Genomic DNA, 27,369 nt, shown 5'->3' with positions numbered 1-27,369 from the left:
GCAATCTGACTTTGGGCATACTTCATACAACACTCATGAAAACGTGGAACTGCTGAGATCAGCGAAATCTGTAAGTTTTTGCGGCCAGGGGACCCGCGCCCCTCCCTGCCAGGCTCAGTCCCGGGGGAGGAGGGGCTGTCAGTTCCGGGAAGGAGAAGGGAGAACTGCAGTGGCAGCCCTTATCGGAAACTCATTCTACTGATCCAAACTCCAACCATAGATAGACTGAGACCAGACACCAGAGAATCTGAGAGCAGCCAGCCCAGCAGAGAGGAGACAGGCATAGAAAAAAAACAACACGAAAAACTCCAAAATAAAAGCGGAGGATTTTTGGAGTTCTGGTGAACATAGAAAGGGGAAGGGCAGAGCTCAGGCCCTGAGGCGCATATGCAAATCCCGAAGAAAAGCTGATCCCTCTGCCCTGTGCACCTTTCCTTAATGGCCCTAATTGCTTTGTCTCTTAGCATTTCAATAACCCATTAGATCTGTGAGGAGGGCCCTTTTTTTTTTTTTTTTTTAAATCCTTTTTTCTTTTTCTAAAACAATTACTCTAAGAAGTCCAATACAGAAAGCCTCAAAGACTTGCAATTTGGGCAAGTCAAGACAAGAGCAGAACTAAGAGAGCTCTGAGACAAAAGGCAATAATCCAGTGGCCGAGAAAATTCACTAAACACCACAACTTCCCAAGAAAACTGGGGTGTCTGCTCACAGCCATCATCCTGGTGGACGGGAAACACTCCTGCCCATCGCCAGCCCCATAGCCCAGAGCTGCCCCAGACAACCCAGTGTGACGGAAGTGCTTCAAATAACACACACACACCACAAAACTGGGCGTGGACAGTTAGCCTTCCCTGCACCCTCAGCTGGTTGTCCCAGAGTTGGGGAGGTGGAGCAGTATGAATTAACAAAGCCCCATTCAGCCATCATTTCAGCAGACTGGGAGCCTCCCTACACAGCCCAGCAGCCCAGAACTGCCCTGGGGGGACGGCACTCACCTGTGACATAGCACAGTCATCCCTCAACAGAGGACCAGGGGGTGCACGGCCTGGAAGAGGGACTCACTCGCAACTCTCAGGAGCCATACGCCACTACCAAGGAATTGTGGGTCAGTGGCAGAGCAGAGACAAACTGTGGCAGGACTGAACTGAAGGATTAGACTATTGCAGGAGCTTTAAAACTCCAGGATCAACAGGGAGATTTGATTGTTAGAGCCACCCCCACTTCCTGACCGCCCAGAAACACGCCCCATATACAGGGCGGGCAACACCAACTACACACACAAGCTTGGTACACCAATTGGACCCCACAAGACTCACTCCCCCACTCACCACAAAGGCTAAGCAGGGGAGAACTGGCTTGTGGAGAATAGGTGGCTCGTGGACGCCACCTGCTGGTTAGTTAGAGAAAGTGTACTCCATGAAGCTGTAGATCTGATAAATTAGAGATAAGGACTTCAATTGGTCTACAAATCCTAAAAGAACCCTATCAAGTTCAGCAAATACCAAGAGGGCAAAAACAACAGAAAACTATAAAGCATATGAAAAAAACAGACGATATGGATAACCCAAGCCCAAGCACCCAAATCAAAAGATCAGAAGAGACACAGTCCCTAGAGCAGCTACTCAAAGAACTGAAGATGAACATTGAGACCATAGTACGGGTTACAAAGGATATCAAGAAGACCCCAGAAGAGCATAAAGAAGACATTGCAAGACTAAATAAAAAAATGGATGATCTTATGGAAATTAAAGAAACTGTTGACCAAATTAAAAAGACTCTGGACACTCATAGTACAAGACTAGAGGAAGTTGAACAACGAATCAGTGACCTGGAAGATGACAGAATGGAAAATGAAAGCATAAAAGAAAGAATGGGGAAAAAAATTGAAAAAATCGAAACGGACCTCAGGGATATGACAGGTAATATAAAACATCCGAATATAAGACTCATTGGTGTTCCAGAAGGGGAAGAAAAGGGTAAAGGTCTAGGAAGAGTATTCAAAGAAATTGTTGGGGAAAACTTCCCAAATCTTCTAAACAACATAAATACACAAATCATAAATGCCCAGCGAACTCCAAATAGAATAAATCCAAATAAACCCACTCCAAGACATATTCTGATCACACTGTCAAACACGGAAGAGAAGGAGCAAGTTCTGAAAGCAGCAAGAGAAAAGCAATTCACCACATACAAAGGAAACAGCATAAGACTACTTAGCAGCCACCATGGAGGCAAGAAGGCAGTGGCACGATATATTTAAAATTCTGAGTGAGAAAAATTTCCATCCAAGAATACTTTATCCAGCAAAGCTCTCCTTCAAATTTGAGGGAGAGCTGAAAATTTTCACAGACAAACAAATGCTGAGAGAATTTGCTAACAAGAGACCTGCCCTACTGGAGATACTCAAGGGAGCCCTACAGACAGAGAAACAAAGAAAGGACAGAGAGACTTGGAGAAAGGTTCAGTACTAAAGAGATTCGGTATGGGTACAATAAAGGATATTAATAGAGACAGGGGAAAAATATATATGACAAACATAAACCAAAGGATAAGATGGCTGATTCAAGAAATGCCTTCACGGTTATAACGTTGAACGTAAATGGATTAAACTCCCCAATTAAAAGATATAGATTCGCAGAATGGATCAAAAAAAATGAACCATCAATATGTTGCATACAAGAGACACATCTTAGACACAGGGACACAAACAAATTGAAAGTGAAAGGATGGAAAAAAATATTTCATGCAAGCTACAGCCAAAAGAAAGCAGGTGTAGCAATATTAATCTCAGATAAAATAGACTTTAAATGCAGGGATGTTTTGAGAGACAAAGAAGGCCACTACATACTAATAAAAGGGGCAATTCAACAAGAAGAAATAACAATCGTAAATGTCTATGCACCCAATCAAGGTGCCACAAAATACATGAGAGAAACACTGGCAAAACTAAAGGAAGCAATTGATGTTTCCACAATAATTGTGGGAGACTTCAACACATCACTCTCTCCTATAGATAGATCAACCAGACAGAAGACCAATAAGGAAATTGAAAACCTAAACAATCTGATAAATGAATTAGATTTAACAGACATATACAGAACATTACATCCCAAATCACCAGGATACACATACCTTTCTAGTGCTCACGGAACTTTCTCCAGAATAGATCATATGCTGGGACATAAAACAAGCCTCAATAAATTTAAAAAGATTGAAATTATTCAAAGCACATTCTCTGACCACAATGGAATACAATAAGAAGTCAATAACCATCAGAGACTTAGAAAATTCACAAATACCTGGAGGTTAAACAACACACTCCTAAACAATCAGTGGGTTAAAGAAGAAATAGCAAGAGAAATTGCTAAATATATAGAGATGAATGAAAATGAGAACACAACATACCAAAACCTATGGGATGCAGCAAAAGCAGTGCTGAGGGGGAAATTTATAGCACTAAATGCATATATTAAAAAGGAAGAAGAGCCAAAATCAAAGAACTAATGGATCAACTGAAGAAGCTAGAAAACGAACAGCAAACCAATCCTAAACCAAGTAGAAGAAAAGAAATAACAAAGATTAAAGCAGAAATAAATGACATAGAGAACAAAAAAACAATAGAGAGGATAAATATCACCAAAAGTTGGTTTTTTGAGATCGGAAAGCAGTGACACGAACAGATATCTGCATGCCAATGTTCATAGCAGCATTATTCACAATTGCCAAGAGATGGAAACAACCCAAATGTCCTTCAACAGATGAGTGGATAAATAAAATGTGGTATATACACACGATGGAATACTACACGACAGTAAGAAGGAACGATCTAGTGAAACATATGACAACATGGATGAACCCTGAAGACATAATGCTGAGCGAAATAAGCCAGGCACAAAAAGAGAAATATTATATGCTACCACTAATGTGAACTTTGAAAAATGTAAAACAAATGGTTTACAATGTAGAATGTAGGGGAACTAGCAATAGAGAGCAATTAAGGAAGGGGGAACAATAATCCAAGAAGAACAGATAAGCTATTTAACGTTCTGGGGATGCCGAGGAATGACTATGGTCTGTTAATTTCTGATGGACATAGTAGGAACAAGTTCACAGAAATGTTGCTATATTAGGTAACTTTCTTGGGGTAAAGTAGGAACATGTTGGAAGTAAAGCAGTTGTCTTAGGTTAGTTGTCTTTTTCTTACTCCCTTGTTATGGTCTCTTTGAAATGTTCTTTTATTGTATTTTTTTTTTTGAATTTTTTTTCATACAGTTGATTTTAAAAAGGGAAAAAAGTTAAAAAAAAAAAAAAAAAAAAACAAGGAAAAAAATATGTAGAGCCCCCTTGAGGAGCCTGTGGAGAATGCAGGGGTATTGGCCTACCCCACCTCGATGGTTGCTAACATGACCACAGACATAGGGGACTGGTGGTTTGATGGGTTGAGCCCTCTACCATAGGATTTACCCTTGAGAAGACCATTGCTGCAAAGGAGAGGCTAGGCCTCCCTATAATTGTGCCTAAGAGCCTCTACCGGAATGCCTCTTTGTTGCTCAGATGTGGCCCTCTCTCTCTAGCTAAGCCAACTTGAAAGGTGAAATCACTGCCCTCCCCCCTACGTGGGATCAGACACCCAGGGGAGTGAATCTCCCTGGCAACATGGAATATGACTCCCGGGGAGGAATGTAGACCCAGCATCGTGGGACGGAGAACATCTTCTTGACCAAAAGGGGGATGTGAAAGGAAATGAAATAAGCTTCAGTGGCAGAGAGATTCCAGAAGGAGCCGAGAGGTCACTCTGGTGGGCACTCTTACACACAATTTAGACAACCCTTTTTAGGTTCTAAAGAATTGGGGTAGCTGGTGGTGGATACCTGAAACTATCAAACTACAACCCAGAACCCATGAATCTCGAAGACAATTGTATAAAAATGTAGCTTATGAGGGGTGACAATGGGATTGGGAAAGCCATAAGGACCACACTCTACTTTGTCTAGTTTATGGATGGATGAGTAGAAAAATAGGGGAAGGAAACAAACAAACAAACAAACAGACGAAAGTACCCAGTGTTCTTTTTTACTTTAATTGCTCTTTTTCACTTTAATTATTATTCTTGTTATTTTTGTGTGTGTGCTAATGAAGGTGTCAGGGATTGACTTAGGTGATGAATGTACAACTATGTAATGGTACTGTGAACAATTGAATGTACGATTTGTTTTGTATGCATGGTATGTGAATATATCTCAATAAAATGGAGATTAAAAAATAAATAAATAAATAAACAAACACTTCTGGCTATAGCAGTAGTGTTCTAAACACTCACCTAACCAGCCTCAACAAAATTAAGTGGTTTCGATTTTTTTAATGGATTTACTTTGTTAATTTTTTTATTGAACCACTTAAATATTTATAAAAGGCTCATAGCTACAGGATTGGCAAGACTGCATAGTGACAAACAAACACCCAGGAGTTACAGCAGACGACAGAAGGAGTCAGTGATTTACTTCCTCTATTCATTCAAAATGAATGCTTCCTTTAAATCTTCTACCATATCCACTGAAGCGTAATATTTCCAAATCACAAACACAAATAGTATGAATGATCATCCAGGAAAAATATTAACATCAGAATTGAGTATTTTAATTATTTTAGGGAATCATTCATCCATATCAAGTATTAAAAGGAATGGAAAAAAATATTAATTGTTCAAAGAGCTTAGCTATGAGTTGGAGGACTGGCGAATACATGTTATGCACGTTAGCAATCTTTCTTCCAGAACCTGCACAGACACAGCCAACCCCAGCACCCCCAATGCATCCAGATGCAGCCTCTCCATCCTCAAGCCAGCATGCCAATCAGCCCCTTCCAATCGGAAATAAAATATATGAGCCAACCCAGATTTGGACTCTTAATAGACTTCTATACAACAGAAGGTGATTTCATTATTGGTAATGCTCTCTATTCGTGGTTGTTATACTACATGCCAAATGGTTATTTCAATATTAAAAATAACAGTCATAGAATTTTGTTTGTTTGTTTATTTTGTCAATTTTAGGACATATACACAATGCACTTATAATATGCCAGGCACTAAACTACACGCTTTACACGTATTATATCTTTTGATCCACATCACATTTTGTACTGGTATTATTGCCATTTTAAGAGGAGGAAACTGAGCCTTCAAGATGTTAAATAGCTCCTCTAAAGACATACAGAAAGTACACGGTAGCTCTGTCCAGTTTTCATTCCAAAGATTGTGCTCTCATCCACTAGGGTAGCCTGTCTCACCTTTTCTTCTCCAAGGTTCAAATGGTCGATTTGATAAAACTACTTTCACACTTCTTCCTGGCATCTCAGTCTTAATAAAGTTAATGACGACTGTGAAAACCCTCCAAGTTAACTCCATAACACTTTGTTTAGCTGCTGCACATTGTCCTAACACTAAACCTCTAATATCCAATTTAAATTGTATGCACTATTATTATATGTACTATCCAAAATTGGAACCCTGGTTGGAGAATTCCTTTCAGAAGGACTGTCACTGTGTAGAGCTGTACAGAAGACATCATTTCTTATGCTGTTAAAAGTGGAACAGGTCCCATCGCCAACAAGCAGGAGACAGAGCAGTGTGACTGGGGTTTGTTCCTGGGCATCACAGTTTTCCATGTAATCACTGGTCCTAAAAAGAATCCAAACCAAGGAAACAGTAACATGCTCACATGATTGAAATTTAAAACTCAAATGTAAAAGATCAAAAAACTTTGGACAAAAATAATCTTTAATAACATTAACTTATCTGTTCACGTTTTACTCTCCCTGCCAGCATAACCACATTTTGGCCTGCTATAATCTAGATTACATGTAACATAGACCAGAGTAATTGGGAAAATGCCCCTAAATAGCCTTGGTCCTAAGCATTTCAAAGACAGTCTATCAAAAAGTTAAATGTTAAGTCTGTTTTCTAGATGCCTTCGAAGGTTCTAGAAGTCACCCACTGTATTAAGAAAAACGAACCCAGGAGACACCTGAAACCCACAGAGAATGCAACAACTCCAAAGGCGGGGGGGGGGGGGTAGGGGGGTGGTAATGAGATAGCAACCCTGATCTTATGAAGGCCAAATATGGAGGGAGATGAGAGGGAGCAGAAACCAAAGCATTAAATTATTTAGCCGCAACACTGGCTTATGAGAGCTGACGCGACTGTCATCTAACGGCAGTACAGAATTGCAAGTCATGCCAATAGAGCAGCTGTTCTCAAATTCCATTTGCCTAAGAAACTCCTGAGGCGCATGTTCAAAATGCAAATTCCTGGGCCCTGTTTCCAAAGACTCTGCTTTGGTAAATATGGGGGCCAAGAAATGAGCATTTTAAAAAGGATTTCAGGTGATCCAGATGAGAGGCTACAGAATTTCCTTTGGGCACTAGGTCTCCAATTCTGACAGATGCCACCAAGCAGTCAGCAGGTGAGTAAATCCCTGGCAAGGCTCTCCCCAGTTATGGTGAGATGCACAATTAATATACACTGATAAACTATGCCCGGCAGACAAGTATAACTATTAGAGAATTATAAATATTATAGCAACTTATTTTTCCTTTCTTTTACACACCTAAAAATCTAACACGGATAACAAATACAAAAAAGGAAAGCATCTGTTAAGTATATTTTCTCACTAAACTCAACTATTATAGATCACAGCTTAACTTTACTCTTTTCTTATTTTTTATACTTTTTTGTAGAGGGAAGGGAGAGAGGTAGGTTGCATACCATAGCAGCCTTCAGGAACCTTGCTTTTAACAGGCTAAATTACAAGTATATTAATGGTTTTTTATGTTCAAATCAATAAGACGATACATTTCTATACCTCCCCATACAAAAATAAAAGCAATCCTCTTTCACCTGGTACTTTCCTTAAGAAAGTACACTTCCTTTCTCCTTGTCCTAGTTCTGAAGGGAAGCCAGCCTTGTTCAGAACTGACACCCTGGGGTGCGACTGAGAAAAAAAGGAGAGAGTGAAGCAACCAACAGTTTTAAAACTTACCATTTCATGATACCTTGAAGCCAGGGCCCCTCTGCTGATCGAGTTCCTGTGGCCGCCTTCCCCATCCTGGGTCTGGCAGGTCAGGGGGGGCCCGGGCAGGAGGAGCAATCAAGGAGCCCCATACCCACAAGCACAAAAGAGGACTTTTCTCCTTGTCTTTCTTATCAGGGAGAGACTGGATGCTTCTTGTCTGTTTTCTAGATGGGAAACTTTTCGTTCAATTATTATAAATGTATACAAATGCAAGTGGGCCGTTTTACGCTGGGAGAGGTTCAAGTGTTTATGTGTAGGTGGGTGGGGAAATGCATCCCAGAACCTCTCTATTTTGCAGGGGAAAAACGGGCTGCTTTCCACCCTGGTCAAAACATTTCACCTAAGGTGAACCCACACACTGAAAAGGCCCAGCCCTCTGCCTGAGAACAGCTTCCTGGCAACATTCTGGGTTTTGACGGAGTTGTTTTTAAGGGGCTTTCTCCTGAAGCCTGGATTAACTGAGAAGCACCGACGGCCTGGCTGCCTCTCGCCGGTCCTCCCAATCCTCACGGCTTAGCCTTCCGCTTGGAGGGCGGCCTTTTCCCCCCTCCCATTAGCCTTTGATCATTCTTCTTCCATACTCGTGACAGAAAAACTGAAGAAAGGATGATGCTTCAAATCAGGAAAAATTGGGGATAAAATTCCTTTAACACAAAAGTTAGATGAACTCCTTCCTGTCTTCTTTGAGCAACACTCAGTAACCAACAAATCTCTTTTTAGATTCTACAATTTTAAAACTGTCTCAAACCTCCCCTTCCAAACATCCCTTTACACATACACACAAACATTTCTGGAACATTCTAAATATATAACATAACCAATCTTTAAACCAGTTGTCTATAGTAAAGAAGTACTTCAAATGACCCCACCCTTATATAAGTTAGTCAATTAACTAATACAGCTTCCTCCAAGTCAAAGGAAACCAAAGAAACCAAAAAAAAAGAATTTTTTTTTAATGAGAAATAAAAAAGAAAAATTCCACTGAACCACCTCTCTCCATCGCAGTGATGGGGGAGGAACTTCATCCTCCTGAGTCTGGGATTTGTGTTCCCTCCGTATGGGTTTTGTTCACATCACATAAGACGATGCCATCAACTCAGGGTGAAATAGATAGGTTGCCAAAGGGACCCAGCACATGAAAGAAATCAACAGTGGGCAGCAGAGGCCCGCTCCCATGGTTGTACGAGGGGCAGCCATGTGTGGTGGGTAAGCCTGCGTGCGGGCTGATGGGTCCGGCTGCCTGAGCCCATCCCAGCTCGGGCGGGTCCAGGGCGTGTGGCTGGGAGAGGGACAACCTCCTGGTGGCTCAGTTTCCTCATCAGCCCGGGGATGATATCAGCACCCAAGCCATGGGGCTGCTGGGAGGATTAAACGAGTGACCAGCTGCAAAGTCTAGGGACACTGCCTGGCACAGACCAGCGTCCATAGGTTTGTGGATGGCATCGTCTACCTCTCACGTCCCTGTGCTTGAGCTTACTCTGGACTTCATCTGGGGTTGGTTTCCTTATTTGTTTGCAGATACTCTTTTCCAGTCACCAACACGAAATCGACATTTAGCTGGCTTTGAGAATCAAGAATTCCCCAGCTACGATTATGGTGAAACAAACAAAAGAAACCCAAGGCAGAAGGAGGACAGCTCAGAGTTCACAGGAGAGCCCCACCCACAGACAACTTAATTCACGGATTAATTTCCTCTTAAAATTTCTCACAAAATGTTAGGCTTTAAAATATAAATGAACTCATCATTTTTTTAAACTACATTTCCTAACTTTGTCCACTGAACAAACCTACGATGACTCCCACACACTAGCCACGAGCCCACCTGGCATCCAGGTCTAGGTTTCTAAGCACATTCTCCAAAAGGAACCAGGAATCCTTGAAGTAGTCACTGGTTCCAGGTCTGGGACCAGAAAAGTACAAGCGGTACCAGGGATCTCCTGTGGTATCAGAAAACAAGGGAATTTTCAGAGAGGAATAGGGTAGAGTCACAAATTTAATTGAAAGAAAATCTGAGTATCAAAAAGAATGATGACTGTAATTGATTATAACATTAAATAAATAAAAATCCATGAATACATAGTGATACTCAGAAAAAGAGCAGGGGAGGAAAAATCTTCACATAAGAATGCCAGCAGTTCAAGGTAGAAGGAATGAAGGAATTAGAATACCCATGTAGTAACTGGTTCAGGCGGGGATCAAAGGAAGCTAAGAACTTGGTTGGAATGTTGTTGGAGAATAGGATATTTGCACTTTGCCAAAGCATCACCCCACAAATTACTTACTAATTGCAAAGGGAAAAAAAAATGTACTTTTATACTGGAGAAACGGGCAGGCATTAAGCCCACAGGATATTATGTACTATGAGGTTCACATCACCTATGAAGCAGTTTTGCCAAAAATGTTTAACCTGAATCTACCTAAGCCTCTAAACCTAACTTCCAGTTTACAGATAGATGAGATAGAGGAAAAAGTTAAATGACCCATGAGGAAATAATCAAACAAACCATAATGTGGGACACTGCAAGGAAACTAGCCAAGACTGCAAAAAGTTATAGAGAAAGATGTGGAGGTTGTGATAGGTTAAAAGATACTAAAGAAATATAGCATCCAAATGAAACAAATGAACACTGATTGGCTCCTAGTTTTGGGGGGATAAAAAGCACTATAAAGACATTTCTTGAATAAGAAGGGAAATGTGAAAATGTTCTGGAATATTAGATGATAAAATGGAATGATTGTTAATTTTCTTTGGTGAAATGCAGGAAAAATGTCCTTATCCTTAGGCGATGCATTCTGAAGTATTCAGTGGTGAAATATTATGATGTCTGAAAGTTAAGCAAGAGACAAGAGCAGATAGAGCAAAATGCTAATTGTCTGCTGGTGCAATAGTGTACAGGCAGGGTGGGCACGAAGAACTTTGCTTTTGTAGTTAACTGCTCCACAGTTCTGCCCTATGGTGCCATTTTACTCCCTTTTGAAGGCTGCTTCGACTAGCGTTCCCAGAATTTAGCCTGGAGGCCTGGGTTTCTGCACTGGCTACTCCATCCTTCAGTAGCAGCACCTGCTCCTGTGCTGGCATCGGGTTCCCTTTATCCAGGTGCAGCCAGGCAGTCAGTGGATGCAGCTCCACACCCTGAATTCCTTATTTCCTACAGGCAATGAGGGAGAGAGGGAGGCCTGAGTTATGGCCTTACCCAGCCAGGTTCAGCCTTTCAGGCTGGTGATCATTAACCACACAATGGACACCCAGCCAACCCTGTCTCTCTGGAACAAGAAGAGTCCCAAATCATCTCAAATACTAACAATGACACCCACAGTTCTTGAGCAGTTACCGTGTGCCAGAGACTGTTCTAAGTGGCTTACATATATCATAATTCACGTTATTTCCAGACAGGGTCAGGCTTTATCGTACTATCATTAAGTTCCATACTAACAAGTACTGAATGAAACACTCAGTCAAAGGCTAAAAAGTAATGTGTAATGTTATTCAAATTCAGAAGGCCAGGCAAGTCACCCTTGCTTGAAAAAAATGGGAATTGTTCTGGGGGGGGTTCACCACATCTCTCCTAAAAACCATTAATCCAAATCCACCCCCTCACATTCTTGGGTGCCTAGGCAAACACAGCCATTTACCATGAGAAAGAATGCATCACAATCAAAATCACAGCTTGCTTCCTGAGCGGGGTTCTGGCAACCACAATGATCAAAGCTAGAGAAGCAAAGTTGCACGGGCTCTCCAATTCTCCCAGGGCACCCCAATCGGCCATTTTGCCGTAGCTCACATCTCTCTTTTCACACATTAATGTTAGAAAATTCAAAAAGCTAGACCAGATGTTTCCCTCTCAAAGTCACTGCAGATAGTTATTGAGGGGTAAAAGTCAAGCTTAAAACATCCTTTGGGAAAAGAATAAAGGGAAAAAAAGACCTTGAAACATCAAGGAAATTAGACATTCAAATCTTTGAACTCAGCAGCTGAATTACATGAACGTGTATACATATATAGAAAAAAAAGTATGGCAACCCATTGAGAAAGTGACTCCAATATTTAGCCACATGGTAACTATATAGAAGACAGTAATTTTTATGCATAAAATATGAAGGCTACACTTCATACAACAAGTTGTACAGAAAATCATACAGCCATTAGAATGAATGAACTACCACTACAGGCAACAACATGGATGAAATCTCACATAATGTCAAGCAAAAGAAGCCAAACACTGAAAAGTACATGTTGTATGACTACATAAAAGTTATGTATATAAATTATTTTACATTAAAATTTTGACTTCAAAATGTATTTAAAATATGTAAAAAAAAATAAAGACAAAAACAATTGATAGAATTCAGTACAGTGGTTACTTATGGGGACAGGTAGTGACTGGGAAGGGGCAGGATGGAGACAGAGGCATCTCTGGGTGCCGGTGAGGTTCTATGTCTTGACATGGGTGCTGGCTACACAGGCATGTTCAGTTTTGAGTAAATCCACTGAACTATTTACTCTAATATGTGCATTTTTCTATATGTATGTTATACTTCAGTAAAAGCTGACTTAAAACATAGAAGATAATTGAATACTCCTGTGTCAAGAGCTCTCTGACTTCTACTTTTGAAACAGCCTCAGAAATAGCAATATTATATAAAAATCATCCACTTAAAGAAAGTGCAGAGTTCAATTAGGAGTTAACATCTAAGTCTATATGTAAAGTGAAATTAGACACAGTCCCTGCAACAGCCTAACAAATAACTGCAGGCATCATGGAGAATTGCTGGGCGTAAGTAATTACAAAGGCCCTTTGATCTTCTATTTTACCTTCTTTGTGGGATCTCAAAGAAGCTAGTAACAAACAAGGCTGGGCACTCCTCTAAGAGACGTGCAGCTTCTTCAGCTGCTTATAAGCCACACCCAGAACATGCCACCTTTGCAGGATAGCAGCTGAATTCAGGAAAGGACTTAGAAAGGTTACAAGTCTACTGATAGAAGATACTACGGCTTAAGCTAAGACTTCACATAAGTTAACTTCTATCTACTCGCAGTAGGCAAGACCTCAGTCAGACAGTAAATCTACACGTTTCTTGTTGGAATTGCCTAATATTTTAGATTCTTAAAAGCAAGGAAAAACAGAGAACCTGAGCAACGTAACGCAGCCTGCTACTTTAAACCTTCCAATTCTAGTTGACTTTCCGGCCTGTGTAGCCCTAGTCTGGAGATGCTGGTAAAGAAGACAGTACTATCCTTATCTTAGAGAGTAACAAGCACAGAGAGGGAAAGCAACTTGACAAGTCACAAAGCCACTCAATGACTCAAGTTTAGAATTCAGGAATCAAGAAAAACTCGGAGTCAAAAAGTTGTGAGAAGTAAAGGAGTGAAAGAAATGATGAACTCTCCTTCCCTGGTGGCCTGCTAACTCTGCAGTCTGGGACAACTTTAGACGGTTCTTAAGATGATTCTTAGGGTGGCTTAAGTAAGAATTAGGAGCTAAACTAAACTACCTCCTACTCCTACAAATCTAAGCCAATACCAGCACTACTTCCCCCACAGACTTGTAATTCCCGATGTGGGAATGAGTTACTTTTCAAACCCTTGAATCTGTTAAAAAATAATGTAGTTACTGAAAAGGCAGCAGGAAAAAAAGAGAATATGAATAGAAATGACATTTTAATAAGTAATGAGACTTCAAAGGAGGCTGGAGGTTTAGAGTCACTGCTGAACTTTAATACTGAATCCCAAAAACATCAGCCCAGCAAATCCTTGTACAATGGTGTCCCTCTCAAATGCAGCCACAGAAAAGAAAAAGGAACCTCTAAAACAATCCAAATTACAGCTAACATCAGTAATATCTAGATTAAATTTAATATTCACTGGAACAGTACAGCTAGAGTTAAATGGAAATTCACTCATTTAAGAAATACTAATTGAGCACCTGCCACATGCTGGCTACCAGTCCATGTGCAAAAGTCAGCCACAGTGAACAGAACAGATCCTAGCCCTGTCCCCACAGAGCTTAGCACTGAGCTCACAAGGTCACTCATCAAGTGGTAATATTTGCTGGCTTTAAAGGTGAAAATTTAGTGATGTAATCTTAGAAATTTCTATTTGTTCTTCTGAGTTTTGAAATTAGCCAGACCTTCATGACTATCTTAGAAATTAGTACCAGAGGCTGAGCTTTTGGCTCTCTTCAGGTTCAACGTACGGGAAGAGCCTTGCTCTCGGATTATGTGCCAACCACAGAAGCAGTCCACTGGAGAGCCTGAGAAAGCCAAGGTCACTGACTGAATCCCCAAAGGACTAGATGGCCTCATAGAGCCTGCACTTACTATCCTGGCCGACAACCCCACACTTCAAGTGATCAGTTTATGGAAAGGAATTACACCCTCCAAAATACTCAGAGGTGATGTGCGTGAAGCATTTCAGGAACAAAGAAGGAAGCAAAAACCAACACAAACGAAGGTCTGGTGATGGTAGAAAACAATCAGGCACCTCAGGGGCGCGAGGTGAGGGCAGCACCCCCTCTGCCTTCAACTATGGGATTCCCCCCGTCCTTCTGTGAGAACCAGATTAAGTTTAGCTTTCACACAGGACAGGTGTGCCTAGCAGGGTGGGGCAGTTAAGGAATTGGTAGAAGGTTAAAAAGACAAACTAATCCACAGTCAGTCCCCCTGCTTATCTGCCCACTATCCACAGCCAGTCCCCCTGCTTATCCGCCCACTATCTACTATCCTTGCAGGGTGGAGCCTCGGAATAGAGGTACTCAAAATAGCCTCATAACTTGTTACCAAACTAGCCCAGACTGGCTCTAAAGAGGCCTGGGCATACCCATTATGGTCAGGGGTGGAGATTTGTTCCAACAGTTCCTAATGTTGCAACTTTGCACAGGAAACCTATTTCAAATATTTCCAATTTGGGCAGGCTGTATGTTTCAAATTTGTGCGGGCTAGTTAGGCTTGTCGAATAGAATGTAACCTCTGGAGTATCCAGCCAATGGAGAAACAGGGGAGGGACTTGCGGTTAGGTTTAGGAAATAAATACTGCTGAATCTATTGTTCTGGGTGCCAACCTCCACATTTGGTTGGGCGCCTGTTCTTGCAAGATCGTGAATAAAGTCTTTTCTTCTCCACAATCGGGTGAGCGTTTGTTCCCTTTTAGGAACAGTGCTTGTTTCTCACACTTCCATGCCCTTCCCAGGCCTGACTTTGCGACACCTTGACCTGACTTTGTCAGCCTCCATGCTGATGGCCACATTCCTCATGTGAATTTGAATATTTCCCTTCCTACTGATGACAGAGCAGCTCAGAAACTGCCTCTTCAACAAAATCTGCCCTTCAGGAAGCAACAGCAGCAGCCTCAGCTTCAAGGAGCAGAAACTCAGCTATAGCCCAAAGCTATGCCATAAACAGGATGTGATGACATTCCACTCAGCTTTTTGCTCAATAACATCAGATCACTTTCAGTCAAATGATAAACTGAAAGAACAGATGTCAGTATGATTAACTTTACTTTTTCCATTATTAAAGTCACAACTTGTCCATTAAAATGTCACCCAGCTCACACTGTGCTAATGGTTGATTTTTCAGCATGGCATAGGCAAGCTCATAAATGGGGCAATTATAATCCCATGTGTTATGTGGACATACTCAGCTCACCAAATTTAAAGAATAAGATACATGTAAAAACTGAGATGTAACCCTCAAAGCCACTCCCTTCAAATAACTTTAAAAATAGGCTGAAAATGAGCCAATGGAAAGGCAACTCAAGCAGTCACAGGCAAATTTTTAAAAACTAAAATCACTGCTTCTACTACATGCCACATGGTCTTGAACAAAAATCAAAACTTACAAAGTTTCCAGATACAAATGGCACATATTTTTCAAAGTTAATCTAATATGTCCAGGTGGCTATTTAAACCTGCCAGAGCCAGAAGCTCTCATCACCTCAGGATGCTGGAAAGCAAGCAGGTTTCACAGCTCTCCAGAGATTCTTACAAAGACATTACCGGGGGCTGCTTGTGCACGGGAAACACCACCAAGTTGGATTTGGGGCCTTACCTTTCAAAGTTGCAAGGGCCTTCTTGGGAATTAAAAATGAGCCTCCAGGGCAGGGCGTTCTGTGGCCTTTTACAGGCCACTGGTCAATAAGTCGTCCATGGTTATCCACTTGGCAGTTTGGTTATAGCTGGAGGCACAGATTTTCATAGCTGCAAATTACAAAGTCCGTGAGTACACTGGAGGGTTGGGGGGCGTTGCAAACTGTGTCCTGGGCTAGAATGGTTTCACTCTCCCCACTAGGAGTGTCCCCCTCCTCTCCCATCCCTTCCATCCCCAACCCCAGCATATCTTAACCTGGACACTGCTGCTGCTAAGGAAGTTACAAAACTGCCTTAAATTCTTCAGATTTAAAACATTTGTGATAATATCTTTGTGGTAGATTGGATTATGTGCCCCTCAAAAAACATGTTCTTAATCTGAATCTGCATGCCTGTGGGTGTTAACCCATTGTAAATAGGACCTTTTGAAGATGTTATTAGTTCAGGTGTGGTCAACTTAATCCATATTACTGGAGGCCTTAGGGAGAGAAGAAACCTGAAGACAGAAGTCAGGAGAAAACCACAGGGGAAGCCGGGAGCGGGAGGTGGAGACAGAGATGCAAGCCAAGGATCCCCAGGGACAGCAGCAAGCCAGTGCCAGAAAGCTACAGACGCCCAGGAGAAAGCACAGCCTTGCGGAGGCCTTGATTTTGGACTTGTAGCCTCCGAAACCACAAGATGATAAAGGCTTGTCGTTTAAGCCAACCCCACTGGGTGGAATTTGTCAGAGCAGCCTGACAAATTTATTCAATTTATTTCAATTTTCAAACCATGGCCATTTTTTATTGGAGAGAGGGTTTTTCTCTACTTTTTAAAAAAAATATGCATCCTCATTACAGCCATTTATTAGATCCAGAATGGTTTTTTAAAATCCCATCACACACTCACTTTAATATTGCCCTCCTGTCCTTTTTCCTTACAGTTTTTATCCTGCTTCATATCTAATTTAAACCATATCAAAAATATTGTCTTAGCTTTAAAACGGCCTATTATATGGATGTACTGCAATTATCTGTTCCCTTCATGTTCGATAATTAACTCACTTTCAAGTTTATTATAAATTACACTTCAAAGAATATCTTTATGCTAAAGCTTTTTCCATATTCCAGACATTCCTTGAAAATAAATTTCTAGAGTTAGAATTTCTGAAAAAAAAATGTGCAAATAAAATAAATAAAATAAGTTTATTTTAAAGCTTTCAATACACACTGCCAAAAGGGTTTGCATTCATTTTAATGTGAAATCCTGACATTTCACTTTACCATATTCAAGAACCATTCTTCTCCTAATCCTTGGATTCTACTCCAGTGTCTTCTTTCATGGACTGCCCTTCTTCTTTCTGAGACCTCCCTGACTCAGATCAGTAGTAGGACTAGCCACCAATTTTATAGACTTAACTAGTCTTACTTTCAAGAGGCTGAACTTTAGTTTTTGCTTTTGTTCCTGACTACTTTCACTCATCCTCCAACTCTGGTACAACCCACTTGGAAAAGCATTCTATTAACATTGTTTTCTAAATTACGTGGATTGCATATTTATCTTACCTTTTTTTAGAATATAAAACCTTTAGCAATTAGAGACATTTATTTTTAAAATATCTGCCAAAAATACCTAATATAGTCCTACAAGAAACTTTCTAATTTCCTCTTTGTAAAAACATCCACAGGTTTCTGGTCAAACAGAGTCATATCTAAATTATTTGCACTAGTTTACAGGTTCATCTATCAGTGGGGCTTTAACACTTGCTACCCTCTACTTCTCCATTGGTACAAAGCAAACAAGTTTCCTTTTCTCTTTTCTCCACCAGAAGTTTGACAACTTTCAAAGAGTTTAAAATCATATTACTCTTCAGAAATCCATAAACTGTTTAATTCCACCTAAGATTTATCACAAACATGTTTATTAATATTAATTCTAAATGGCTCAGAAGTGTAAGTTTAATAAAATGTACACACTGCAAAACACAATATAAAGCCACAGCTGTAAACATATGTATCCATCAAAATACAAGTTGTCGGGGGAACTAAGATGGCGGCTAGCTGAGACAGGGCGAAAAAAATGCCTCCGTGAGAAACACTAGCTAAAAACCAGAAAGTGACCTAGAATACCGGTTACAGCAATGCACCAACTGGATGAGGGCTCCTAGCTCCAGAGGGGCCATATACTTGGTGAAACCGGGAGTCGGCATTCTGAAACGAGTGAGTAAGCTGGCTGGAAGACCCGCAGCCGCATAGCGGGCTGGGGAAGCCAGGGTTCAGCATATGGAGACCAGCTGGCTGTTTTTAAAAAAAAAAAAAAGGAGCGGCTCCAGTAGCAATTGTGGGAACCACGCAGTAAAACACAGCAAGAGGAGGCTGAGCTGGCCTCTTGCTGTCTGGCCAGGAAGATAGCCCGCAGCAGATACCACTGGGTTTGGGGGAACGGAGGGGAGAGCTGGAAGCAGAAAGAAACCCCGCGGCTAGCAGCTAGCCCCCGGAGGGCTGGATAAACTCCTGCCCGGGGCCATGCCCACAGCCCAAAGCCCCACCAGTTGTCCCGGAGCTGGGAAGGAGGAACGGTGCGAGGAGGAGGGGGCTGAGATGCCCCGCTCAGCCATTTTTGCTTCGGGCTGGGAGTGCGCAGCTGCACGGCCCGGCGGCCCGGGGCTTCCCTTGTGGGATGGTGCACACTGATGACGTAGCACAGCCTTCCCTTGGCTGAGCTACTGGAGGAGCGCAGCTGGGAGGGGGGATCCGCTCGGAGAACCCAGGGACACTACGCCAAGTCCAGTGGTTTATGGATCAGCGAGAGAGAGAGGCTGGGGCTGAAATGAAATGAAGGCTTAGACTTTTGCGATGGCCTTGAATCTCTGGGATCCTGGAGGATTTGAACATTAGAACTGCCCTTCCTCCCTGGCTACTCGTACACACACCCCACATTCAGGGCGGACAGCTCCAGCAACACACCCAAACTGAGTTCTCCAACTGAACCCACAAGAATCATTTCCCCACACAAAGCAGAAAAAAGGTTGAGAACTGACTCGAGGAATACAGGTGACTCACAGACACCATCTGCTGGTTAGTTAGAGAAAGTGTACGTCACCAAACTGTGTTCCTGAAAAATTAGATCGATATCCCTTTTTCTTTACAACTTGAAAGAGCCCTATCAAGCAAAACAAATGCCAAGAGGGCAAAAACAACAGAAAATCTTAATGCATATGATAAAACCAGAAGATATGGAGAATCCAACTCCAAACACACAAACCAAAATATTGGAAGATACAGTATACCTCGCAAAATTAATCAAAGATCTACAATCGAGGAACAAAAACATGGCAAAGGATTTAAAGGACATCAAGAAGACCATGGCCCAGGATATAAGCTACATAAAGAAGACCCTAGAAGAGCATAAAGAAGACACAGCAAGAGTAAATTAAAAAAACAGAAGATTTTATGGAAATAAAAGAAACTGTTGGCCAAAATAAAAAGACTCTGGATATTCACAATACAAGACTAGAGGAAGCCGAACAACATCTCAGTGTCCTAGAAGCCCACAGAACAGAAAATGAAAGAACAAAAGAAAGAATGGGGAAAAAAATAAAAAAAATCGAAACGGATCTCAGGGATATGATAGATAAAATAAAACGTCCAAACTTAAGACTCATTGGTGTCCCAGAAGGGGAAGAGAAGGGTAAAGGTCTAGAAAGAGTATTCAAAGAAATTGTTGGGGAAAACTTCCCCAACCTTCTACACAATATAAATACACAAAGCATAAATGCCCAGCAAATTCCAAATAGAATAAATCCAAATAAACCCACCCCAAGACATATTCTGATCAGGCTGTCAAATACTGAAGAGAAGGAGCAAGTTCTGAAAGCAGCAAGAGAAAAGCAATTCACCACATACAAAGGAAACAACATACGATTAAGTAGTAACTACTCAGCAGCAACCATGGAGGCGAGAAGGCAGTGGCATGACATATTTAAAACTCTGAGAGAGAAAAATTTCCAACCAAGAATACTTTATCCAGCAAAACTCTCCTTCAAATTTGAGGGAGAGCTTAAATTTTTCACAGACAAACAAATGCTGAGAGACTTTGCCAATGAAAGACCTGCCCTACTTCAGATTCTGAGGGGAGACCTGCTGGAGGAGAGACAGGGAAAGGAGAAAGAGATACAGAGAATTTTAACAGACATATATAGTACCTTACATCCCAAATCACCAGGACACTCATTTTTCTCTAGTGGTCACAGATCTTCCTTGAGAAGGGACCATAAGCTGAGACATAAAACAAGCCTCAAGAAATTCAAAAAAAAAAACATTGAATATACTCAAAGCACATTCTCCAACCACAATGGAATACAAATAGAAGTCAATAATTTTTGAACTGTAATTCCACTAGTCACTTCCTACATGATATAAAATACACAAACTCTAAGGACAAATCAGTGGTTTTGAACTCAATGTAAAATATGTAATTTTAGACAACTATATAAAGGTGGGGGAATGAAGGGGTATAGGAACATAGTTTATGTGTCCTATTGAAGTGAAGGTGGTATCAAAGAAAAACAAGATTGATATGGATTTAAGAGGTTAATTTTAAGCCCCACAGTAAACACAAAGAAATTATCAGAGAATATAACCATAGAGATGAAAAGTAGAGTTTGGGTTAAGAGAAATGGGGGAAGGGGCAACGGGGAGTTAAGAAATGAGTGTAGGGTTGCTGTTTGAGGTGAAGGGAAATTTCTAGTAATGGATGGTGGGAAAGAGCATTACAACATTCTAAACGTGATTAATCCCACTAATGGAAGGCTAGGGAGGGGGTGCAATGGGAAGATTTAGGCTGTATATGTTTCCACAACTGAAAAAAGAAAAAAAAAAGTCAGTCTAACTAGATGACAATTGAATACTAAGGATGAACTTGGATGGGACAGGAGGACAGAGGACAGGTAGCTCAAAGGGACACAGTTGAGACATAAGGAAAAGGAAATATAGAATGTAAGCTTCATATCATTGTTGAATCTATTGTACTTCTTAGCTGCGCTTAACTGGATTGCATGAAAGAATGTTCTTGTTCATGGGAAGTGTATACGTGAATTATAGTGTATGTTCAAGGATGTGTGCAGCTAACTCTCATATGTTCAGAAGACAGCAATAGATGATGGATGATAGGGAGGGAAAGAAATAGCGATGTGACAGCAAGTTAAAGTTGGTGGATTGAGCCACCAGGGGAGGGGGGGTCAGGGTATGATGGAATTCTGTGTATGGGGCTAGTATTGTTTTTGCAACTGTTCATATAACTTTGAATTTATTTCAAAATTAAAAAAAAAAAAAAATACAAGTTGTCAATCTAAACCTGAATGGCTGTTCCTACATTTTTCAATTAACATTTGTTTATTACTTATTCACTTAGGATCAGCACTGCCCATAAAGAAGCAACAGCAAGAGCCAAAGGTTTAAGAACAGTTTATGAGGCAGAAGGGAGGGAGGAAGATTTCTGAATTTAAAAATCAAAATCACAAAAGGTTTCTCTATCAACTTAATTTGTGGTGGAAAAGTAAGAAAAGATCACCATCATTTAGCAACAAGGCAAAGCCCTCAGAATAACGTGAGGATTAGAGCGCCACTTCCAAGAACCAGGCAGCCTCTCTCGCTTTCTTCACTCCGTAGACCACACAGTCACTATGCTACAGGATATCAACACCATGAAAATGATATACAGCAGTAATTCTCGTAGTTCGTGTGCCTATGAATCACCTGGAACATATGAAATGCAGGTTCTGATTCAGGAGGTCTGGGGTGGGACCTGAGATTCTGCATTTCTGACAAGGTCTCAGGTGAGGCCAATGTCACTATCTGAGGACCACACTCTAAGTAGCAAATATATATACTGGAGCTCCTAGCAATTTTGCTATCATTGGATTTATAATAAAAGTTTCCAAAATAAAGATAGAAAAAATTGATTGGCTCGCTTTGTTTTATAGAATACAAGTCCTTTAAAGAGAGAAAGGATACCTTGTTTTCCTCAATATTATTTACACTTGTCGAGTATATTTTATGGTATATTAACAAAATATAAAAGAAACTGTATGGGTTGTCTTGAGGAAGGAACCTGGATGTCTGAAGGTGGAGGGATGGGAAAGAGGGTTTTCAGTGTATCTTCTTTTACAGCTTTTAAAAACTGAACCACATGAGTGAATTACCTATTCAGAAAATAAATTGCACTTTAAAATTTTAAAGCATTTCATAGGATATTCTGGAAGCTCGATAAATGTTAGCTCAAATTAATCCATTTTCCAGAAAAGTAAATGGTATGCCCAGAGAGACCACTTACCTTAAATAAGTTAGCATTTTTCTTCAGAGGGAAGATCCCTTCATTTAACCACCTTCTAGGATCATGCGGATATTATATTCTTATTATAATGATTATAATTTTCAACCCGATTACTCTTCTCTGGGCCTGTAAGGGTCCAACAGTATACCTTTATCCATAGCAGACTGATAAAAACCTCCATGTGTGCTCCTAATAAGCCAGTTACCTGCTTCTGGGAAGGAGGAGAAGGCTGCAGAGAACTGGACAACACCCCCATCTCAGTCGGTGAATGTGAGAGTCAGGCCTATCAGTGCTATAATCGTTCCTACTAAAAGGATTCATGTTGATGTTTTAGACTAAAGTAGCTGCAACTAAATACAGAAACTATGGGTAGTAGAGGTAGCTGCAACTAAAAACAGAAACCAAGGGAGGGAGTGAGGGAGAGGGGAAAGAGAGAGCGTGTGCGTGCGTGCGTGTGTGCGTGCGTGCGTGTGTGATGCACAGACTTGATCCTATGGCTGACCCTTGGAGTAAACATTAGTTCAACTTATGTTAGAGACCTTACCCCACACTGACCAGCCCCTGCCTGTGCACTCACAGGGTATCCCAGGCAGGCACGTTCCTCTCTGCAAAACTTGGCCATGGCTTGGCTATGAGGCTCTCTGAGAGTACTAGTAGGTGCATTTGTGACTTCTGAATAAATATTCATCCTTAAACACTTGCATGCTGGTTTTAGTTCCGATTTTTTACTGAGTCACCAGAAAGCAAAAAGAAAAGTTGAAGCTTTCTTCTCCATTCCCACTGCCATTCCCTGGTCTGGGGCTTTGTCCCCTCACCCCAGGACCCCATTCCCTCCCTCTGCAGTATCACCTGTGAGAATCACTGATGGGGTCAGGGGCATGGGCTAAAGGGAAAGGAGCAGGGCCCGCACAGCCCTGCCCCACTGAGCTTTGACAGCAGCCCAGCACACGTGGCTTAAGGAGCAGAGTAAACCACACCCACTTCAAGCCTCTACATCTGTTACCCAAGGAGACCTGGCAGTGGTAGGGAGATAATCAAAACCACAGGGACTAGGGGAAAGCACGTAGATCTTCCTAACCCTCCACTCAGCGCAGAGCCCCAAACAGCCACAGGAGACAGCACAGACCCAGCACCGGCCCCAGCAACACGGGGCGGGCTTGGCGGGGACAGCAGCCACATCAAGGCCCCAGGACCAGCCAAGAGGCTGCAGCTCAGGCCGGGGCTGCAGTTCCAGGAGGAACTTCTGTCAAGCAGGGAATCATAGAAGAAACTTGGAAATTACTGTGAGGGTTGAGGCGCCGGTGTCATTCAAGCCATGTGTGCCCTCACCCCAGGGCTTTACTGCATCTCTGACTTCCTACCCTGCCAGCTGAGGGGTGTGAAGCTGCCAACATGCCTCTTCCAGGGCAGCAATGCAGCAGGAACTGAGAGTTTACCGAACCAGGGCTGCCAGTGAAAAGCAGGAGGAGCTACAATGGCACAGGGCTGGAAGGAAAAAGTTACAGCTGCCAGACTGCCATTCCACTCACTCAAAAGTCTCCATAGCTCCTCCTACATCACCTTCATCTTCCTCATCATCAAGACTCCTAGTCACCGGGCATGCACTCTCCCCAAAGGCTTCACCTACCAGTCTCCTCCCTGCTCACTTTCTCCAGACACACTGACCTCTGTGATGTTCCCTGAACAAACCAGGTGAGCTGCCAGCCCAGGGCCTCTGCACTGCTGTCCCCTCTGCCTAGCCGTGTACGTTCCTTCACAGCTGTTATCTCTCCTCCTTCAGACTTCCTTGTCCACCCTATTTAAAGTTACAACCCCCCTCCTCCTCCACCTCAGCACTCTCTCCCTTCCTGTGTCCTTTTTCTTCATAGCACGCATCACACTGACAAACTGTTGTTTACTTATGTGTTTGTTCATTATCCCCTTAACAAGAAGACCACAGGCTGAGAGTACTGGAAGGGCAAAACAACTTCTGAGAGAGGAAGATGATGTTACACAGAAAAAAAAAAAAAAAAAAAAAAAAAGGAGCACAAATGCCCATCATGCCCCTTTCCTTCTTCCAACCACAGAGCCATTTGCTTCTCACCAACCTTCAAGATCCATATTATAAGACCTTCTCTCTGAAGTTTTCCTTCATGTCTCTCAGCTTCCCTGGTCTCCCCTTTTTCCAAACGCCCACATCTATGTCATGTAAAACTTGGCACTAACCAAAAGTTACTCCCTCGTTGGGTTGCTGGGAAGATTAAATGACTCAATCCATGCTTCAAAAAGCACTTAGGACTTACGCTTGGCACTTATTAAATACCCAATACTTTTTAACCATTATTATTTGGTATACGTACCTTGTGTCACATATACAGAACAAAGTCTTATTTCTACAGGTAAATTATAAGCAAATTGAGGGCAAAGATCTTATCCTATATTCTGGACTCACCTACAATACTTCACACAAGTTTTCAATAATTATTTGTCAAGCAATTGAAACAAAGGATTTCAACTTTTAAAGATTCATTTTAATACCGTTGAAACCTCCATTTAAAGAGTGATTCCAATCCTTTTTCCCCTTCAAGGCTGACCTGCTGTGCAAATACAGCAAATCCCTGAAAATGGTATTTATGACAGGAACTTTGCTATGACATGAATAGCAAAGCCAAAATACTGTATAAAAGATCAAACAAATATTGACTCAAAGCATTTTCCCCAAGGTAACTGTTATTGTCTTATCTTGAGCAGAATGTTTGCACAGTTAATTAAGTATTGCTATAGACTCAGTAAAAGCCAGGACAGACCCTGCCAAGCTGAGTTTTACATTCCCACCATCTTATCAGATATTTACAAAGCCACATGAGAGCCCCTCTCCTCATATCCTCTTACCTATCAGTCCTGCTAATACCGTGTGTAGGATTAAATGATAAGTCCGTCATACACCTTTCATCCATGGACAAAAGATAATGGAATCCCAGTGCAAAGGATTCCATTTACCTATCCCACAGCAAACATTGCTCTGTCTTTACCCTCCCAGAAATCAATCAGATTGCATCTGTTACTACCTGCCGACTTCTTGGAAATGTATGAAATAGTAGAGCCATGCAGAGAGAGAGAGAGGCAAAGTCTGGCTTCACAGGACATGCTTCTATATACCAAATACTAAGAAGAGTCTACATACAGTTAATCCTGCCAGAATCGAGGAGCCTCAAAACTCACCCCTAAATCACAAACTGTTCTAGAAGTGAGTGTTCTAATTTCTGACTTGTACTCGGTCGTCTAAATTGTGGAGGTCAGTTATGAGGGAGAGAAGCCACAGCTTTCCCTCCTTCGCTCAGCCAATATTTCTCAAGTGCTCGTGATGTTCCAAGCACTAATGTAGGAGCTGGGAATACAATAGTGAATTATACATGGAAAAATCCATGCCCCAGGGAGGTTATGGTCTAGTGAGAAAGAAAATGTATATTGTGTTAGACATCGGTAAGTGTCAAGGAGAAAAAAAAATAGGGAAGCAGGACATGAAAAGTCAAAGAGAAGGCATCAAGGACATCCTCAGAGAGAAGCTGACATTTGCGCTTGAAGGGAGGGAGAGAACCAGCCTGCAGACAAGTGGGAAGACCATCCAGGCAGAGGAAACAAACACGCAGAGGTCCCGCGGCAGAGCATGGGGGTGGGTTTGGGGAACATCAAGAGGCCGGCGTAGCTGGAGCCGAAAGCTCCCAGGGAGAGAGGCCAGTGATGTGCTCGGACAGGAGACTCCAGACCTCGCAGAGCCTTGCTTCCAAGACACATGCATTTGTAAAATCATGGAAAAGCTAACCATTTACCAAATTTTCATTAGCTCAAAACTCTCTGGTAATTATTTTTCCAAAACTCTATATATCTGTATTTCAAAAGAGCAAGTCCTCACCTCATGCAGCAAGCCGACGTATGTTTACCTGGGAAAAATTCCTAAGCTTCTATTAACAAAAATAAAAACTGTTTGTGACTTTGAGTATAAGCTTCTCTAGGACTGGGATGAGGAATCTTAACCGAGAACACTGCCCAGCACCATGGGCAACCGGATGCTCAATGATCCTATAAAAGATGTCACACTGGCCAAAAAAACAGTATGCTGAATAACAGGGAGACTAAGGCGTTGAAATTTACCAAAGGAACTTATATTTATGTTGCAATGCTTTAAGTCTTCAACAAATTTTAGGGAGACTGAGGCGTTGAAATTTACCAAAGGAACTTATATTTATGTTGCAATGCTTTAAGTCTTCAACAAATTTAAATGCCAAGCTGGCTCATGCACCATCCAGGCACATCCTTCCTGCCTAACCAGCTTCTCAACATGAATAAGATGCTATCAAGCAAGATCAGGGAACAGCAGGGTTTGGGGGCGGTGCCTTAAGATGTGCTATCTTCCAGTTCTATTCAATGCTGACCGACCCAGTTTGATACATCATACAAACATTTTTTCAATTAACAGACAATCATAACAAATTATAAACAACTCTATTATAGCAATTCTATTGTTCTGGGTTCACACTGTCTGTCACGAAGGCAACAAGCATGGGCTACATAGCATAGCCTGAGGCTTATGAACAAAAAACAGTTATCATTATTAATGACTGAGTAGTCACAATCTTTCCCCATCCCTTCTCCCTAGGCCACCCCCACCACACCACCCACAAAATGTACAAATTCATGTTGCTGGGACATCCTTGGCTTCCTTTGGTTGGAAGCCATCAGAGACTAACAGAAGTAGGAGAGGCTAAAGTGATCTATAGGATAAAGAACTGCAGTGGAAGAAGAGGCTAGAGTGTCAGAAAAAGTACCTTAAAATTATGAACACAATAGGTAGAAAGAACATGCACCTTTAAAATGCTATCAGTAAGTATACCTGAGTGGTAAGTTGCTCTTTACTTTTTACT

The 27,369-nt window shown here is 41.6% G+C and overlaps 1 protein-coding gene across 7 annotated transcripts in view; it reads right to left on the bottom strand.

Moving 5' to 3' along the window:
- The window catches only part of LYPD6B (LY6/PLAUR domain containing 6B), a 218,254-nt gene that overhangs the window by 163,821 nt on the left and 27,064 nt on the right, over positions 1 to 27,369 (bottom strand). For 4 of the 7 annotated variants that reach the window (XM_037849849.1, XM_037849852.1, XM_037849847.1 and 1 more), the window contains exon 2: positions 16,119 to 16,267. The exons of 1 other annotated variant lie outside the window; for it this stretch is intronic. The gene's annotated coding sequence lies outside the window, so the exon portion shown is untranslated. Of the gene's footprint in view, positions 1 to 9,894; positions 10,010 to 16,118; positions 16,268 to 22,468; positions 22,595 to 27,369 lie in introns of those variants that run through there. 2 more of the 7 variants (XM_037849848.1, XM_037849851.1) reach the window with 2 other exon arrangements.

Source organism: Choloepus didactylus, chromosome 9 (genome assembly GCF_015220235.1).
Source record: "Choloepus didactylus isolate mChoDid1 chromosome 9, mChoDid1.pri, whole genome shotgun sequence".
Lineage (NCBI taxonomy): Eukaryota > Metazoa > Chordata > Mammalia > Pilosa > Megalonychidae > Choloepus > Choloepus didactylus.
Note: the sequence above shows the minus strand (reverse complement) of the source record. Positions and strands in the feature narration are given on the sequence as shown.